The sequence below is a fragment of the Varroa destructor genome, unplaced genomic scaffold, assembly GCF_002443255.2.
Source record: "Varroa destructor unplaced genomic scaffold, Vdes_3.0 BEIS01000003.1, whole genome shotgun sequence".
NCBI lineage: Eukaryota > Metazoa > Arthropoda > Arachnida > Mesostigmata > Varroidae > Varroa > Varroa destructor.
Window position 1 is genome coordinate 23,259,436 of NW_019211456.1, and position 20,576 is coordinate 23,280,011.

The 20,576-nt window shown below is 41.5% G+C and overlaps 1 protein-coding gene and 1 long non-coding RNA gene across 15 annotated transcripts in view; one reads left to right on the top strand and one right to left on the bottom strand.

The window, feature by feature from the left end:
• The window catches only part of LOC111247103 (uncharacterized), a 36,617-nt gene extending 30,974 nt beyond the window's left edge, over nt 1-5,643 (bottom strand). For 2 of the 10 annotated variants that reach the window (XR_015323048.1, XR_015323045.1), the window contains exons 1-2: nt 5,037-5,635; nt 3,905-4,929 (exon numbers count right to left, since the gene is read on the bottom strand). The gene's annotated coding sequence lies outside the window, so the exon portion shown is untranslated. Of the gene's footprint in view, nt 1-3,904; nt 4,930-5,036 lie in introns of all 10 variants that reach the window. The other 8 variants (XR_015323049.1, XR_015323050.1, XR_015323047.1 and 5 more) reach the window with 7 other exon arrangements.
• The window catches only part of LOC111247102 (uncharacterized), a 72,997-nt gene that overhangs the window by 42,325 nt on the left and 10,096 nt on the right, over nt 1-20,576 (top strand). The gene's annotated exons all lie outside the window — the stretch shown is intronic.

Consider the following 20,576-nt stretch of genomic DNA (forward strand, 5'->3'; position numbering starts at 1 on the left):
AATTCTTTTGGGATTACCACCTAGGCCAGTCCGAAGCTATAACAATTGAAGTGGTAGGTCCGGCGGCCCGCCCTCTGAACGCCGTCTAAACATTCGTTCGATCTATACAAATACAGTGTACGTACACAGACAAACAGCAGATATGCGCTGAAAACGGCAGCACGCTCTGGAAAAGAAGCATAGTATCATAGAACAGTTTTTTAAATAATAGTCTTCCCTTGTACAAAGACACGAGGAATGGCGCCAGCGGCCGCGGAACAACTTGAGCTGCATCAGATCGTTTCCCAGACGCGGCATATCGGACCGAGTTGAACTAGTAAAGGCGAGCATGATGTAAACAGGTGCGTCGATATACAGGCGTAGATTTACCATTGAACCCAATATATATATTAGAATCGTTTCGATATTACAGTATAATAGATATTGTCATATTTATATGTAGGTGCAAAGCGCTACTATATTTGTCTACTATGTGAACGTGGAGAAGTCTACGACATAGTACATATGCATCTGGATTGGTATCTAAAAATAGGCTTGTCCTTTTCAGTCGAGTAATTATGATAAGGCCTCTGCGCTACTTTAGTATTCACTGATCATTCATCGTTCATTACATTAAAAAGGAGTAAAAGCACAACATAAGCATTAACATATAAGCATGCACAGTTGTATGGATGTGCCATGTGTTGGGGAAGAATCAACGAATGCGGGAACTTTATGTTTCAGATAGAAAAAGTATGCAGTAACTGCTGTTATGGGAGCTTTGCGGTGCGGTTAAAAGCTGGTGAACAAAAAGGGTTATTTGTGAACAATGGCAGTTATGGCAATGTTTACTAAAGTTCTAAACGTTAAGCGGCACATGTGCGGACATAGGCTCCCAATCTTAGGGGATCACTCACTTTCCAACCTGGTTAGCATGATGCGTCCTGTCGCTTTTGTAGAGCAGAGCTTTCCAGAATGACACGTGCGTGCTTAAAGGATTTTACTTATGACTGGGACTAACATATTGACGTAAAATCTCGTCGGAACTAACTTTAGGAAACGTAGAAGTTGAAACAAAAATCAATTGAATCAAGTGATTACATAGAAGTGTTCTCTACGGCAGAGAGTCCGCCGTGAAACAAAAGGTGTTTCATTCGTACGTCAAACGGAAACTCACAGAAAGCAGTTGAATAAAGCATCGATAATTAATATACGATCTTCCCATGACAAAGTAGCGACTACACTTGTCTGTGTGCTACCGTTCACTAGATTATGTCGCAGTCGACTGAGCTAGATTTTGGTGTCTATGTACGGAAAACGAAATGTTCCCAAAGCCTCTAAGTATCTACTTTTCGTGAGATCTGATTGCATACATTCCACCAGATTTTTTCACATCTGAATTGCTTATGAGATTGACGAGTATGTGAGTATCTTGCAAGAATCCTAAAGTCTTTTGAACGTTGCTTTCAATTCAGACTATACTGAGTCGGTCTTTAGAAATACAAATCAGTCTTATCTGTAAAAAGAAGTGCTTTTAGACACATTTTTCAACCATAATTCAACAATTTATTCATAACATATATATGCTATCCTGACTATAATAGCAAAACGTTCCCACTAACAAAGAAACACTCCGTGTTCTTGGAACATCACCATGGACAATCTTAGGTTTACTACGAAACATATTTGTGGTGAAGAAAATTTAATCCATCATTACTACATACACTAAAAGGAGGTACTTGAAGCTTTTTAGCGCCAGCATATCGAACCGTGAAGCTTTAGAGTACCCATGTTACTGATGTATGGACGAGGCCAGATACGTGTACAGGAGATCAGATGATGCCGGATGGTATATGTCAGTCAGAGTGTGGCATTCTCAGGTGGCTGATGCGAGTAAGAGAGGTACAGAGTAAAAGAATGTGTCACTGTTTGGTACAGCTACTCCTGGTGCTTCCGCTGCACTCATCACACTCCTCGTACATTATCTGTTTGCACTGCGCCATTGAAGAATAACTGGTAAGCCTCAATCTAGGCTACAGTCAACTGGGTAGTTTGTTGCCTGGCTACTGTCTATGTTATGGACTATGAGTGGTGTCCTTATGGTTTAGAAATCCTATGGCCTGCTTCGTCACCATATCCATCATCATCGTCGCCTCCGCTCGAATCAGCTAATGCCAACATTCCCGATACCAGTTAAGTGTTGGCCGACACGAGCTGAGCATCAGCTAAGTCAACAATGACACAGTCTTCTTCGTTGAAGTATAGGGCAACAACGAAATGCTTGTGAAGTACGGGGAGAGTTGTTCCCTCTCGAGGAAGCAGGCACAGTTGGCCGAATAGCTTCACATGGTTTTTGCCTCCTCATGAGGACCCTCGTTCCACATCTGGAGCAAGAGCCGCTTTTGCTTAAGGCAGTCCTGCTACCGCTGCTCTTGCTGATGCTACCATGAGCCCTCAAGCAGGTTAAGTCAGCTTGACCAAAGACGAGGACAACATACATTCCGCCGCCAGTCCGAGCCCTTTAACATTAACTACAATCCAATCACTTCCCTGCACATTAGTGTTTCCCATTGTCTTATCTAGGAACGTCTATGAGATAGGTTTGTTTCTGAAGACGCGGATTCGACGATCGGCGGGCTATGGCGCGTTCGTCAAGCACCGAAAAATGGGGGACAGGCGAAGGATACCATAAGAACGGATTCCTACAGGACTTTTTTCCGTTTACCTATTTTGCCTTTGTTCCTTTTAACTCCTTTACCTCTTTCTTGCGAACAAGTCCTCTGAATCATTTTTTAGGTACAGCATCAAATGCGCATGTTGTTTAGGTATAAATATGTACTGCGCTGTTCTGTCTCTCAGAAACAGCTGCGCAACAGCTTCTTAAGCCTACCTGAACATCGAGCTGTGAACTCATTCAAGCCGTTCATGTATTGCTGGATTAAAAATGTATCATTAAGACTCCCGGCCTCTGTTAGCTAAGGCCGGACCGCAGCTGGGTTTGTAGTGTTACAGTCGGCTGTCTACTCGCGATCCAAAAGCCAGATGTCGGAGGATTAGAATGTGTGATTTTGCAAGTGTTTTGCAGTGCGTAATTTTTGACCTTTTTTCCTTTCTCTAGAAAATGGAAATTCATTAAAGGAGAACGCGCATCTTTTTTATGCTAAACAAAATTAATTCCTAATGAGTAGTGCTAATGGTGAAGAAAGCCTTTAAAGACCAAATTATGGAAAAGAGAAAAGTTTATGAGGAATTCTAATAGCTTCAAGGCAGAAAAGAAAGCTCTTGAAGGCGACCCTAGCTCTAAACGATCCGTAACAGCGAGTAAGCACGAAGGTGTGGAGAATGCAAAACAAGCTCTCTCGGCTGGGGTATCGCTGAACCGTCTTCAGGGAGCTAGCGAAATAGCGAGACATCTCGTATGACTCATCTCGGACTATTTCGAATGATAATTTGGGGGCAGAAAGCCTCACACTAAGGACAATGCCGGAGAAACTGGATTCGGGTAAATACAGATCTATCAGCAACTGTCGCAACGCTATCAAAAAGCAGCCCGACGAGTTCTAACACGTTGTTACAGATGATGAAGCGTGGCTGAGCAAATATGACGTGAATTCAAGAACACAGACGTCCGAATGACGCTTTGGAGGCGAGGCTAGATCGGTGGTAGCTGCGGCATTCAGGTGACAAATTGAGCTTTTATCGTTTTTTTTAACTACAAAGTTTAATAGGATTACGCAATGCTATCCTCCATAATAGGTTTCATTCCTAAACATGCTCAAAGCTCGGAAATAGTGATAAACATAGACTCTATGCTTGAAAACAACGTACGATAAAAGCATAAGGCATCAGCGTTTCGATCCAAATATGCATCAATAGGCAACACGCGAATAGAAGTTGGATAAAGTTAAAATATTGCAAAACTAACCTTCTTAAAGTTTGGAGGAAAGAAGAGGATGAAAAGTGAGCTTGACGTAACACTGATCACCACGTCTAATTCTTCTTGAATCTTGTTGAATTATCCTTTGATAGTAGTGCTATCGTAAGCTCAATTATTGCTCTATTATTATCAAACGATGTGGATTAAAAGTATGCTGAGGTGTCATCCGAATACTGCGAATCTTCACTTCATGATCGAGAACTGGGTCGCTCGAAAGGGCGAATGAGGTCGTGTTGCGGAGCAACGAGCGCGAAGTGACCATCTAGAATATTCCTTGAAGTACTTTCCGATTATAACGAAAACTCGTAAGAAGGCATGATACGATAAGCTACGTAAGTTCATCGTAAGAGTGAAAGTCGTTATATAATGGTAATATTTTCATTAGTGTTGAAGTCTAGGTCGTGCTCATCATTTTTAGAATCACTAGCATCTAAATGCATCTTTTACAAATACCTAAAATCACCATTAGGGTACCGCATGTCAACAAGCTGAAATTATTATACATTGCCACCATAATAGGATGCCATTGACGTAACGTCATTTTTCTACGACTAGTATTTACGCTATTTGTTTCCGCTTTTTTAGTTTACTAGGTGTTTTTGTAAATTTTCCGCCATAAAGGGATAGAAAGATGCCAATTTTCACCTAGGGAGCTCCTCTCGACCAGGTTTACTTTTGTTCTTCGCAGCCAAAATAGATACATGCGCATTTATATACTTACTTATTCCTGTTTCATCCCATTCACTCACCATTGGTGTTTACATTCTTTATTCTTCATGGGACCAACTCTCTTGTTCAGCAATTTTCTTCTATCGTTATTCTAGTACTTGCTTCTTCTCTATCCTATACGCAGACAAAACTTTATCCCAGTAAATAAACGTATCTGCATCAGGTGTTTATAAAAGTTTCTGGGATAACAAGGAGCCTGTAGTGATGCGCGACTTCCATTTTAGGAGGGAGCAGTTGGCACAACGGTGGATAAGATTCGAACTGATGCAGAAGGTGAAAATCTTCTGAAAAAATTTCCGGAAAGAATGGCATTAGTAAACAACTGGAAAAGCGAATTCCAAACAACATGAACTGTGGGCGAACCGTGATGTTCTGTTATGACTTGGCGTACCATTTTGCTTCTCTTCGTTGATTTCGGATTCGCTGCATTAATCCGGTTAAATTGCACGTGGGGGCAATGGCAGTCATAGCATGCGAGTTTGCGAGTGATACAATAGCACGAGCGAACTGCGCAATACCCTGCCTGCCGTGCTGTACGGCAGATACATGAGAGAAGGGAATTGATGTAGGTATTTACTCGACGAGTCCGAGTGCTTGTTTCTGATTTGGTACTTTTCGGATCTTCTACTCTCCACGGAGTGCCGGCTCACTTCCACTGTTACTACACACCCATTCTTTTTTGCAGTAACGCCTATGGCAGCATCGGATTTCGAGTGGCGATAGCGTACGCACACCGTTGCGGTTCCTCGCTCCATGCTTTCCACTTCGATAGTCCTGCCTCTCTTGCGGTACTGGCAGTAGCTGTAGTATCCTTCCTACTGCCACCGAAATCATTATCGTCTGTATTGTCGTCAAAGTCCAGTCAAAAGCCGCGAAAGCCAATGAGTGAGTGTCCAATGAAGCGCAATGATCAGCTACTATGGAGAAGAACACAGGTAAGCCAGGCTAGGCGAGAACGGAACTGGTGGCGCTACAACGATAAAGGTCGATGTTAGGAATTGACGAAGAACAGCATCAGCACCAGCAGCGAAACGAAGCATCTTGGCAGAGGGAATGGAAATGCGGAACAGAAAGAGGAAAACCAAAAATAGAATGGTAAATGTCAAGACGCTTTGGCAATCAGCGCTGCTGCCGTTGCGCCCGCCCCGTGCATTCGAAATTCAATAGATATTGGATTTCATTTGGAAGCAATCGGGCGCGTAATAGAAGCACCACCATTTGTTACCTTTTGACGAAACTATGGATCATTTTTTCTATTTTACCAGTTGAGGCTTTTTTATGCAACAAGATAAAGGAGGGTAGAAGTAGATGAACATACAGAAGAAAAAAATGAAGATCTTGCTAGAAAGTTAGGAATAGAAATTAGGTATCCATCACTGTAGCTTATGCTCTTACAGTGGGTCGTACACGCTGTGGCCGTCATACGAAGGCTAGACCAGTCATCACACTATTTCGCAGAGACAGATGCATTTTCGATGTTCAAGCTATCGGAAAATGCCGCTTTTGATCGTTGCGTACGACGAATGGTGCAGCTGCGACACGCTTAGAGTTATAATTGTGGCATGGTTTTCATAAATTTGAGCTTCTGCGAGATTCTCCGAGTTGCATCGCGAGCACCCAACAACTGGTACACACATATACGATAGCAAGAAACCCCTACGGAGCGACCCAGGATGGCCCACGCCAGCCATCTGACTCACGAAACAGAATCGTTAGAAAAGATACATCGTGCGCAAGTATGTGCATGCCAGCTGAGTGCATGTATCTTACTGATTTATGAAGTACGAATAATTTCATTTACCTGTTGTTGCCTTCATAGGCTGCATGTTTGTATTTGTTGTAACAAATTGTTGCTTCCAACGTTTCAATTGATCGGCTACGTGCATTATAATTAATGAAACTGTTGTAATCGTGTATATGCGACGCCAAATGTGGCCGTTTACGCTGGCCAAGCTTACTGTAATCACCCACCTGATACAGGATTCTTCCTTAAAATATGAGCTTTTTTTTTTATAGTTTTTTTCCCATACACACACGAGTCGTAAGGCAAGATTGCCCCTTTTTCTTGAACGAACCATTAACAAGCTAACTTACAAATCAGCGTTGCACATTAGCTTCTATGTGAAATACATGTTTAGACAATCACATGGTTGCGTCGCTTAGGCAAAAATCCTTAACGGCAAGTAGCTACATGGTAATTAAATAACAGACCCCTTATAGACTCGCAATCGTGTGTCCGCATTGGAAAGAAGCGGTGTCTTGCTTCTCTAATCAATGATTATAGTATATCTGTTCAATTTTCCTTTACATCACTACATTTTGTGTTAATTTTTCGCTGATATTTTTCTATATTTTAGCAAGCATACATCGAATCCACGTTACAAGTGATATCTTCGTATACATGTTTATAGCTGAGATGTGGTAACTCAGGAGGCTCAAATGGCAGCGGTCAATAGAAGAATAGAATTCAACACCAGACATTTTAGACCATCTTCCCTTAGTCTCTGAAATGTTTCCGTTTAACATCATTGTTCTCGTCGTGTTTCTCGGATTATGCAATGCAAGCTTCCCGCTGTGCGAGCAAACCAGATATATTCAAAATATATATAACCAAATATATAGAAAAATTTAAAATTAATATTAAAGCACATCGATTAAGAGTAAAAATGTACACTGTTGGCAACATAGAACGATTGGTTATAATTCACTCAAAAAATTGTTCTGTGTAAATGCAGAATTACATAATATGTCGTCTGCGACTAGTCCGGATGATATGGCTGTATAGTGCAGATATGGGATTCCACGTGACATTTATCGTTTACACGAAAGACCTATAATAAAGTGAAGGCTTCCGACTTCGTCAAAACTATTCTCATCATAGTTAAACCTGCATTTTTAATCATCTTGATTGTAATGCAAAATCGCTAGCTCATTAGAGCGGGCACCAACGAAGAAATTTCTAAAGAGCTAATGAGGTTTTGCCAATATAGGCTTAGATTCAAGCCAAACGTGAATTTAGGTACTTAAGTAGGTAGTGACTGACGTCCACCATTCTGATTTCTTGCTGAACTAGCGTTTCGCTATTAGCAAGTACAAAAGGGGTAGGGCGGGGGTACGCACCTCTGACGGATAAGTAGGTGACTGTAGCTGCCAGCCGTCCGCAAATGACGAGCACTTTTTTGATAATTACTTACACCAGTAAATGGCCAACTTCAGTGCAGAGGAAGCTAACCAGCTTGAGTTGGGTTTGAACGAGGCAGGCTACTTGTTTATGTGAGAAGTATGGAAGTTTTTATGTACTCAATTTACAATCGCTGCTGCTGGAATGAAGGCAGTTTTCTTAATTATGGAATGCCATGACCGTGTCAATATAAACTTCCCCGCCGATAGCTAGATAGATGATGCTGCTACTGCATAAATTTGGTGTCGATGCTTATGGCACCGACTAGCTCGACAGAATCTCATCGTGGGCCAGGGAAATATAAATAAATATAATAAATAAATATACATTTGCAATTAAATTGCCCGAGTGAACAGACGCAGCGTGAATAATTAATGTTTGCGGTTCTACCATTTGCGAAACACGTTCTGCCACATACAGATACGTAGTGAAGAAGATACGTTGAAGCTCGTGCTGTCTTCGATCGAGTGTATGCGACATTTTCCAGAAACTCTGTTTTTGCGTTAAGTACCATAATGGTATAGCATAGTATGAGTAGTACATTGAAAAATGATTAAAACTTTGCTAGAATTTGTCGTCTATGCGTTATGCAATCTATATCCGGTATGTTTCTAGTGATTTATGTTGGTCCGACAATCCTTCGCTCAAATAGGTCCTACTAATATCAACTATAGGCATTCTGTTTGTCGTGGCAGTAAGTCAAGGCAGTGATTTAAGCGGCTGTGTTACTATCCACACGCCTGACAGGCACCCGAGTATCGAGTACAGAAATGGCTTATAGGATGATGACAACGTTTTTGGAAGTGCCAGATGCATATATGGTAGTCGTTTGTTGATTGTCATGCGTCGATACAAAACCATCCATTAAAATATCATTAGAGACTTTACTTCCTCTCCATTTTCTTCCATGGCTATCCCGTCAGGCCTGTCCTTCCGTTCGCCGGTTGCCCTCGCCAATACGAATCAGCTTATCGATACGACATTAGTAAGGGCTCTGATAATCGATAAATATCTTATTATGTACCCTTGTACTGTAATTCGTGTCGAAACTAATAGCCCTTTTTCTATTTCCTTTTACAAGCGTCTTTTCTGTTTGGTTGAATTCGAGGGTTTTTTAAAGTGAGCGCCAGGGATCATCGGAACACAGAAGGCGTTTCGGGGCGGAAAGCGACAAAGCAAGTGTACTATACTCTTACGATGGACGTTCAAATATTTATGAAGCCTCTGTTTTTACTGACGCGCAAATCGATGAACGACTAGACCGATAGCGACACTCAAACCCAGACAGACAAACGCATACACACAAAAACATGCAGATGAGCATAGAGCGCACACAACAAAATGACATGTAAGCCATAAATATCTATGAATATTAGCCGATAAGACCATTAACAATGGTGCAGCATACGTTGTTGCCTCAAGGCTGATATACGCACAAGGATATTTGGCCAAAATACTGCTATTACTGCTACACATACGTTGATGCTTGATGAGAGCATCGTCATAGAGTATTTTTTTTGAGGTTCATATCGTGTTGGTCAACCCTGGGGCGAATTACTCTTGCTGTTGATCGTGGCATCAGGGCACCAGGGAAAAAGTAAGTATGATAGTTTGCACATTATTCTACAAGTACACACGTACATCTGTATAGAGTAAAGTAGATAGTCCTGTGCCTCTACAGATGGTTAGTGACTTTAGAGGGCTTTAACCAGTTTCCAACATAAGCTAACTTAGAGCGACTTGTAGGCGTTACTCATAGAAGAGAAGACGCCAACAGAGTTGAGCTCACGTGCACAGAGAAAAAAATCTCTGCGGGGACGATTACCGTCACCCGCTGTTTTTTTTGACTGGCTGATTGATGGTAGCTCGGTGGATGGGCCGCTGCCGATTTTGTCATTTTGTGCATGCTTTGTCCATATATAATATACTGCACGTGCGGAGGCATAAAGCGGAATATCGATAAATTTTTGAATTGATATAAGTGTTGACCCGTTCTCCTCCCAATCCGGACTTCCGGAATGGTTCTGAAGGGTAATTTTTTTCTACTACTGGTGGCATTAACCGTTGTTGTTGTTGTCACTTCCCCTTCTCCTGAGGGTAACTGTACCGACGGAATTTCTATTACCGCTGTGATTGTATGCTAGAGGTGCTTGCTGATTTAACAGATGTGTCCCCGTTAACGGTGCCTATCTAACTGCCTACTTGTCCAACGGTGGAGTTCGTTTTTGATTCACGCGCATTTGTTCAATGTCGTCCTAAGACCAGCTCAGTCTTTGTCTCGGAAACAGATTCAACCTAAGTTGATCCGAGCCTAGACGAAGGAACTTAGCTAACTTCGTAAACCGCAAATATTTCTATGACACAAAGAACGGAAATCCAGTTTATTACGAATAACAACAACGCACCTTTGTATAAAAAAAGTTTGATGGACGTACGAATGATAAATATATTTCTGATTTGACCTTTTAATTCATTCAAGCTTGTCTCGACCACTATGCAATGGATATTAGCATATTGCGCTGACGCCTGGTTGGAAACGACTAAAGATAAGCCATAAAATAATATTTAGGTAAGAACTGCTATTTTTATTATTAGGTGCTAGGTAAGCCCGTGTATGGGATTCGTTGGTGATTCAGAAGAGCATAGTCAATATCAATAAAACGTCTTTTAGTACTTCCACAAATAAGAAATTTGCGCATAGGTACCCCACATGGCCGCGATACTGGTACTATACATTCGTATTTATTAAACTATTATTCTCGTAAAACGAAGTAGAGATGCAGCGTCGTCACGTAAGACTTATAGCGTCCGAGAAAATTCGATGTATATCCGACCGTACAGCCAACCCGCTAATGCGTTCGCTTGTCATAAAAATGTGTGACGAAAATATTATCAATAGACAAGAAAAATTGCCCCGATCGATTTGCAGAGGCGTTTAATAGATGGCTATGTCATCTGCAATTGATTTTCAGCACTCTTAACTTAAGTCGGTGGCCATATCAGAATCGATACTAATTATTAGACATTAGCGGGGAAATTTTGGCGTAAGGCCGGTTCCAGCCTTCTGCTAAGCAGGTGAATGTTTAGAGTTCCACAGTTTCACAACGCTGCAACTAAAAATGATAAATAATGTCATTTGAAAACGATTCTGATATAAATTGCTGGCTTGATCTTCCTCTGCGGAAGGGAACCATGTATAGCTAGGAGAACTTTACAATGTAAATTGAAATCTTCACTATTTTTCCTTTACGTTATATTGTATAGCGTACTGTTTATAGACGAAATTGTTGTTCATTCTTCGTGACATAAATATTTTGGTGATAATGAAAAAAAAATAACCAATTCGAGTAAATAAGTAAAGAGCCACGATTTTATTTATATTTTGCTCATGTTACGCCGTTTATTTTGCTTTTATATTTTTCTTGTACGATATCCATCTTCGTCGGTGTACGCACATATTGATGATACACACATGAACTTGGACCCATTGTTTGATTGCTTCCAACTTTCGGAGGACCCTTGTCCACGAATGCCTGGCACTGCTGGTGTTTTTGCTCCCGGACCAGCAACCATAATATTGTTTTCCTTTTTATGACAGGATTTGCATGCTTTTCTACAAAGGTAACCCTAATACGATATCATTTAAAACCGAACAATAAAAACCTCGGCTAGCGTCGTTGAATTGGCTTCCCTGAGACCTGAAAAACTGGTAGCTCACTTTGGATCTATTCACAATTGTCAATGCTCAAATCCACCGTCACTAATCCACCTGCCAGCTCTCTTCAGCTTCAGATACGTTTTGTATGTCATCTGCCTGAAAGGAAAAAAACTGTAGTCGCCAAAGCCACCTACATGTTGCTTGTTCCTGAGGTCCCCGATGGACCACACGCTTTCGGTCACCGCAGCAGCCACGACGAGAACAGCGGTGACAACGAAAACAGCACAATAAAGCTAAACGTTTAGCGACGCCAAACAAAAACTGCAACAATATGCAGTAAATCGTAGATTGGCTATGGGCAAACCTTTCTGCCACCTTGATCCGACGGATCGGTCGAATGCCAATATGGCGACCGTGGGCGCCACGCACGCTTTACGTGTGCAAACGCTGATCTCAACCGATGTTACGAAGCGTCACTGTTAATCATTACGGTGTTTAAAGACAACTTGGTTAACAACGAGATCTTGGAGATCGTCGGCGCAGAGCAATTCTTTTGCTGCATCCGCTATTCGGTTGCGGTGGCAGTCTACGGTGAATGACAACGCGTCAGAGCTCCCGCAGAGAAATAGAGCTCGGTCGGCCGCCTTTTCAACTCTGTTTGTTTACGTTTGATAATATAAATTACGACAATTATATTGAGGGAGTAATTCAGTGCTGTTTCTGTACTACAGTTAAATACCATAAAATCTGCTACAACCTCAATCATTCACAAACCAATCGTATTTACAGTTTGTGGAGATGTGGAGTTTCCCCCGAGCTACTTCAGTAGGCTCCTACGTTTTTCTTTATTGGATAAAATGGATCCACTGTATAAGGGAGAGTATTCGTCGGACAGGATCCAGCAAATGCGGGCAATGGTAAGATTATCTGTGCTTCTGTCTGGTCATTTACTAAAGGATTTCTAACAACTGATAAGACAGATGCTTGCAAATGTTTGTGATTTACTCATGCGTGCTTGTTAAGAAATTACCTATTAGGTCGTCGTGTCGTAATTGCTAACCAAAATTAAGGTTTGATTAGCCTGTTCCTACCGAACAAATGGCCTTGGCATATTATGTTTATACGGTTCGACTGCTTGCAGTCCTTTTCAAAAGCCTATCGTGTAGTGTGCAAGGCAAAAAGTTTTTCACTCGTACTCCACGCTACTGCGACGTCCGCCATCCCAACAGCCCAAGACACTTAGCCCGGCTTTAGTTATGAGCCAGTTGTGCTTCGAATATATCTACTGTGTTGATATCATCCGTAACGAAACGATAGATTCACAGTACTATGATTTTTCGGTTTAATGCGAATACCGGTAGGCTTACTTTGTGATTATCTGACCACAAGGGCAAATAGCGACTCGAAAACAAAGATGCGAACGCTGACGTCTCGTAAGCCGGTTAAGCGTAATTATTTTTACCGAAACCAAAAATACAGGAAGAGGATTCTACTGGAATAACCGCCTACGTTTGCTATCCAGTGCGCCATACCTAATGCAGAAATACACTATATATACAATTTCTATTACGTGAATCGCTACTTTGACTTGACACGAACATCACGCACACACGCACAAAACCAATTGCTCTGAGAAGTCGATGACATTTTCTTCTGTTCTCTCGTGATTCTTCAGTTAACTACCAATTAAGCATCACGTTTTGCACTGGAAATTGTATTTTCCGGAAAAATATTTATATGGAAAAATTTATTTTACTTTTCTATGGTAAACGGCATCCATAAAAAGCAATATAGCTTCTTTAGTTCGCTAGTGCCATATAAGATGCGGTGATGAAATGCTGCAACGTTCAAATAAACAAGTAAGAAAAGCTTACGTCAATTAACTAGTTCAACAAAATAGCTAATAACAAACTTTAAAGAGATTGCCTAAAAAGGTACGATTACGCTGAATTTGCTATACGATGACTATATAAGGGTCTAGGACGCGTTCTTCAACGACGATCACATGCATTCCGTAAAAGTCCATAACTTGGTCCAGTTTGGGCCAAGGGGGTCCCAAACTCATCTTTCTACATAAATTGGCCAGGAGCTCGAATACGCAACGCCGAAGTAACACTAATATGCTCGTTTTCCGGGAACTGAAGAACGTGCCGTATTTTGTATTCTGCGACTGAAAAAATACCCACATATGCCTATGGTGGGAGGACAAATGAGTCGGGCGAACCGCAAAAGTCACTCCAAGTTCTCCGCACGGCAATGGAGCCCATCCTCCTTTTTATAGAGTCCAAAAGAAAGAGATGAAGTTTGACAACATTCTTCGTGTTTTTTGAACAGAACGATTTTGAGGTTTCACTTGGACCAGGCTGAGAACTGGGTCGGGTATCGGGGATTAAGCCATAAACACATCCATCACTACTATAGTTATATTCTGATTATTGCTATTACTAAAACGAAAAAGTGAAATTTTGTCCGTTAGTGAAGTTGGCAGAGAAATGTCTACATGCGATGCCAAATAGATAGCTATTTGTAGTGGTTATTCCATTATGTATATAAAAAGGGAAAGATATAAATAGCAGATTCTGCATTGTGCCAAAGATGAATAAGTTGCGCAGTTCAGATATGTTGAGTTGCCGACTGCTAAAACAACGAACAATTTTTCCATGATGAATGGAAGGTGTGTTTGTTTTTTAAAAAACTAGCCATAGTAATGTACATGAGGCAGAAGAATCAGCAAACTCTAGGTGCCCTTTCTTCTCGGAGTTCCAGTTTGCCCTTGGCAGTAGGATTTCATTCTGCAATTGAAGCAGTTTGCTATTACCATTGTCTAATACTATACATCTACAGAGTGCTTTGATAACTATTCGTCTGTTCCCGAATCTAGCCTATAATACCGTTTGCAAAAACAGCATTCTCTGCAATATACTTTTCTATTCCTTAAGTACAAATCCAGATAGTGAGACGATATCAAATTCAAGTGGCCAAATGTTGCCTACACTCCCATAGGACTGCACAACTTCTTGATCATCATTAAGCCATTTCTAGTTCTGCTTAAGCAACGATTATATGAATTGCCTATCCGGTGCGAGCGATCACATGTAAGTTGGGGCAGTCATTTTCAGTATATTTCGTAACTTGCATTTATATGGCACAAAATATCACTCACATATATAATGCTATTGGTAAATCATAGTGCTTAAGATTGAAAGGGTGACAGCTGTTCCATTACTTTGACTGAAAAGTTTATTCGTCGATCGTGTTAATCATATCTGACACTGACTTAAATCCATTTACTTTTCCCAAAACGTATTACTTCGTATATGGAGAGGAACTATCTGATACGTGGGAACAGCTCAAAGCCTCTACCGAATCGACCTAGGTAAACAGAAGTAAAGTCCACTTTAACCAGTTAGGGAAAAAATTTACCGGAGAAGGATGAAAAACGGATTTCATTTTATAGTGCGTGGGCCGATGGGATTGAATAAAATAAACTGGAAAATTCCTAATAGGCAGTGTTCGCTGGTCAGTATTGACTGAATTGAATGCACCCTCCGCCTAATAAACACTCGATCGGCACTCGCTTAAATTTTAACCGCTGTATTTTCACGGTACTTTATTGCCATCTTGTCGTTTGCTTCGATCGGAGCGCCTATCCATTCGGAAGCAATGGACTGCTGGTAATAATGGCAATAAAAGATCAACAATTGTTCAAAAGTTGGCAGACTGGTGCTCGGTGGACGACGTCTGTCTACAAACCGGTTCCAGTGGAAACATGCAAAACAGGTTACCCTGTCATCTATATCAGTTGTGCGTACTGAAAACTTGAATCAACAATTACCGATCCAATTATGTGGTCAATAATAGAATCACAATGAGCTAATAAATGCGTTATCAGTAATTTAGTAACTGCATGTACCATTTGCTTCAAGTTAACTATGGCGTACTAATACTGGTATTTGTTTGACTGCTCGGTAGACAATAAAAGTAGTAGTCAACTAATAAAAAAATTCAAAATTATACCAGTATAAGGATATCGCTTCTGCACGACCCGTATGATCTATGTAACAAGCTAATGGCCGATTTTTGTTGCTCTTTGTTGGCGAAGATTAAACTGATCATTTCGTGATGCAATAATAATAATACAGAATTACTTTATGAAATTGTAAAGCGTACGCAAACCTCATGGACTTTTAGTGGTGCTTAGGGAAGGCGTATTAGCTTCTCAGATGCTACTTAGTGACGATGATTATGATCTAGAAAAGACCAATGAGCAGCATCAATCAAATGAGATACAACACAATGAGAACTTTGTGTTGAAGACGGCGTTCGGTAGATCCTTCCACACGGATACTTCCAGACGGCGCCAATGGATGAGCAAAAAAAGCTATTTTCAAAACCTTTATCGTACCAGATATAAACCAATCTCTCAATCTTTTGCGCCTTCGCCGCTCGTTGAAAAGCCTGGACATCTGTGCCTGATCCCTTTAGATGAAGGTCCACTCGTGCTTCATATACATACAATCATAAAAGACATTGCTCCTTTAATATGCGCCATACGTGTCCACTGTATTAATTCATCGTTACGCTGTCAATACACCCAACCCCGTTGTCCGTAAAAAGCTCCCTTAAGATCGAAATATACGTACAAACCTCTGTGCATGGCAATGTCTGGCTAGGGATTTTGCAAAAAGGAAAAACAAATAATGAACTCGGCAACGGCAAGTACGATATGTATGCAACGTTTGCCTGTTCTCAGCATGAGCTGCAACGAAGCGCAAAGTGGACCTTAGCCTAGGAACCGCAAACAAGTGATTTGTTCATGTATACATTGGAATATTTTGAAGAAAAATTTAACCAATAGATTTCCTACCTACTTACTATCTCTAATTTTGCTAAGTAACGAGTGACATGCTCGACATGAGCTCTGATGAGGGATGAACTCAGCTCTATCGTATCTAAACGTGCCTCGACTGCTTCTGAACATGTCGATTTTTCAATAGCATCACAAAACGATATTTAGCTGCGATCGAGTCCGTGAGGAAACACTTCACTCAAATGTCTGCAGTATGGAAACTACGTAAAATTTTAATGTTTACATATCCCGTTCATTTCCCTAGCATAACAGGCTGCAAAATAGAGGACGATACTAAATGTGGACATATTTAGATACGCGAGGAGTGAGGTTATTTTACCTAAATTGACTGAAGAGAATTAAATAACGCTTCTACTGGCGAGGTACGAAAAAAAGTGACAGGGCAGAAGTTGCCTATTTGCTGATGAGTGCTATGATGAGTGCTATTTGCAACAATTCTAGCTACAAACCTGTATTGGATTTTGTCGGAACCGAAACTTCCGGGCGTCGTTCTATAGCGCCGTAAGTGATGATAGCATCGTTAACGCAGGAACCCTTAATTATTGCGCTCTTGTCAGCTTAAAATATACGCTTTGACATAAGTAAAATTCTACGTACTAAATATTCACGACTTAGTCATGTTTCATATAATAGTAAGTATAATAAAAGCGGAAACGAATGAGGCCGTATGCTTTGCCGACGACGCCGGCCAGCATATGCTACCGCTATGAAATGTGAGCTTTCTAACAAATTTGAAACAATCAGGTGGTATTCGATTTAGTAAATACTATTGATTTCGGATGTATTTTACGATGCAAGCTGAAATAGATCTTTAGATTTATTAAAACGCTACAATCGTGCGTACCTACCTGTCAGTCAAGCTGGTAATTCTCTTATTTGTACATGTGACTAAGTCAGAACTGGTAGAAACAGTGTTCGTAACACCCGTCAAACAGCGGTGATTTTCGACAATGCCGAACGAACAACAGGTACTGTTTAGAGATCCTGGCCCCTTAGAGACTGGTTTCTCACATAATGGGGCAGACGATTTACCATACGCTGTATGGCATCTTCTAGAACGAGAGCGAGAAACCGTGTTGGCCGTAGAAGACATTTGTCCCTTCGAGGTCGTACGATCTCTGTACGACATATGCGATTATTTCCGATTAAATTCGATCGTAATGTGCCATTCGGTCACACTGCTGCAACGTTTAGCCTTCACCTCTGTTCGTATGCAGCCTAATGTCATCCCATTGACGGTCGCCATCGCCGCAAAAATGTACCGTAGAGATGCCACTATATCGCAGCGACGTTTGCGAAGTCTTTTGTTAACCCTCGGCTACAGGTCAGAAACCAACCAAGAACTATTCATCACTGAACAACGTATTCTTGTGGCGTTGAATTTCGATATTGAGCGTAACGCTATTCCGGAATGGATCGGTACGCTCCTTGGTGCTCTAATTTTACACCCGAGCGCGGACTTTCCCGAACTGGCTGATTTCAATTGGAGTCACTTACTTCAGCCATCTCTCGACCTAGCGGTAGTATACTTCGCTCGGCGACGGGAAATGCCGGATAGGCTTCGCACTTCTTCTCGCTTAGTCGCGCTTGCCATCATTGTTGTGGTTCACATGCTCGTCATTGGTGAAAGATCACCTCATTTCCATCTAGTGAAAGCCCTCTGTCGCGTCATACGGGAGAGGAACGATACAGCGGTGATGCAAGACGCTTTCTCTCTGCTTAACTTATTCAATGTACCAGTACAACAACGTAATACGAACAACAGGAAATCCAATAAATACTAATAGTAATATGATTGGCAGTTTAGTAATTTTAGTCTAGCGATTCAAATTTGGAATTAGACAAGTGTGGTTCGAGGGATGGCTCGGGCGGATAAATGCGCAACGAAGGCTCGTAGGTTAACTTAAACTTTAGCAATACCTGAGTGCCGGGCATAGACACTTCATTTCGTTAGTAACGAAACAGATGTCTTATGTTATATTTGAGGTTAGTACCTGCCGTAAGTCTAAAAGCCAAGCGGCTGACTTCAATTAAATATTATAAATGATAAAACAACGCTAGTATAATGGAATCGGGACCGTCATAATATGTAGCACGAGCGATAAGCAAAATTCGGCCGTTGCAAACTTCGCGTTGCTTTATATGTACTTTTGCTAATTAAAGGACACGCCAAGATAAATGGCCACGGCCTATTTTTTGGGGCAAAAATCGTATCATTTGAGTAACCAAGATCAAAATACCGATCAGCTATCGACGATCTAATATTTTGTCCTGCAGTTTAGCCGCCCTTCGTTGTCTACAATCATTATAAGGTGAACCTGTGTCTAAATTGTACAGCTACACCAAGCTTATCAAGTGGACTATATCCACACATGTTGTCCAGACAGCCTAATTTACCAGAAAAGTTCTATCTTATCTCTGGGGCTAAATCTTGCGCAGGAATATGGTTCCGTGGTTAGAACGAGCGCTTCAGTCCCAGACTGAGTTGGGCTTGTGATCCTGGCAAATTAAGCTTGTGAGTCAATCGTACTGGTAGCAGAAAAAATCAAAACCGAAACCGTCTATCTTTTAAATGATATCAAGGTATGAGGTGGCGTTTAAAGTGCTCTTATTTAGAACTAGCAAAATAGAAATGATCTGGATGCACCCCACAAAGCAAGCAACAGACCCGCTTAGCGCGACATTTTTATTGAAAACTGATGGCTTGATTGGAATGAATCTGGAAGAAAATCTGGGGATTGTTGAATCAACGGGAGATGTTTCACAGAACAGAGGACCGGTGGCCATATCTAACCGGACAAAACCCATCACAAGGATACAAATCCGCAGGAAGCCGTATGATTTGCCTAATCGGAATCTTATCTGGTGTACGATTTCTCCCAAGGATGATGCCCATCTAACTGAAATATGTCAGCTGCTGCGTGAAAACTACATTGAAGATGAGCATCATCAGTTTCGAATGGACTACTCACCCGATTTTCTTAGGTGGGCGCTCACGCCCCCAGGATGGCTGAAACAAGGGCATGTGGGTATCCGCTCGAAAAGAAACGGAGAACAACTTGTAGGATTTATTTCTGGTGTACCTGCAGACATAAGAATATATGACAAATGTATTCAAATGATCGAGGTGAATTATTTGTGTGTTCATAAAGACTGGCGAGGAAAACGTTTAGCCCCGGCGTTATTTCTTGAGCTGGGTCGGCGCTGTCTTCTCGCAGGCATCTCTCAGGCTGTGTACACAGCAAAAATAAACCTTTCGACTCGCGTTGCCCGCTGTCATTATTGGCACCGGCCATTTAATACGAAAAAGCTAATCGAAACCGGATTTTATCCGTTGCCGCTTTTCATGACGAAGGCAGACGCTATCAAACGTCACCAACTTCCTAAGAAAGTGACAATCGTTGATTTACAAGAATTCGATCCTCATCAACATGGAGAAGAAGCGTTTCAGCTACTTATAAACTACCTGAAGAATTTCGACCTTGCGCCGGAATTCACCCGAGAGATATTTTTTCACTGGTTCACTCCTCGCCAGGGGGTGGTCAAGAGCTACGTTGTCGTCGATACGTTGGACCGCGTGACGGATTTCGTGTCATTCTATTCGATTTCAGCGATGACACTGAATCATCGGAACGGGGAAGCGCTTTGGATAGCTTGCGCATTTTATGCGGTAGCCAGATCAGTTCCTCTGAGTGACCTTATATATGAGGTTCTGGTCATCGCCAGAAATTGTGGATACGATGTATTCACCGCATTGGACGTGATGGACAATAAGGAATTTCTGCAGAATGAGGAACTCATGTTTCAGATGGGCGACGGGGAGCTTAACTACTATGTTTATAACTGGATGTGCCCCTCAATAAAAACCGACAAAATTGGACTAGTGCTTTGGTAACATGTTTGGCAGATTTCTGTTCGTTTTCGTATAGGGTGGAACAAAGCCTCACAGAAAGAATATGAAAATATGTTAAAGGTAAACGAAATTCAAATTCGAAATAGATCATCCTCCGCTATAGCTAAGCAAACCTACTATTTACTAAGGTGCAAAACATGTAAGGCTGTACGCTGACCTGCTGCTAACAGATGTTTAACAGTTGAGGTGCAATGTAAACGGACAGCAATTCCGGCATGCTCGATATATATATATCTACTAATAAAAGCAACGGTGAGGGAAGACATGACAGTGTCAAGGAAGAACAGACGAACGTACGACCGAGCAAAC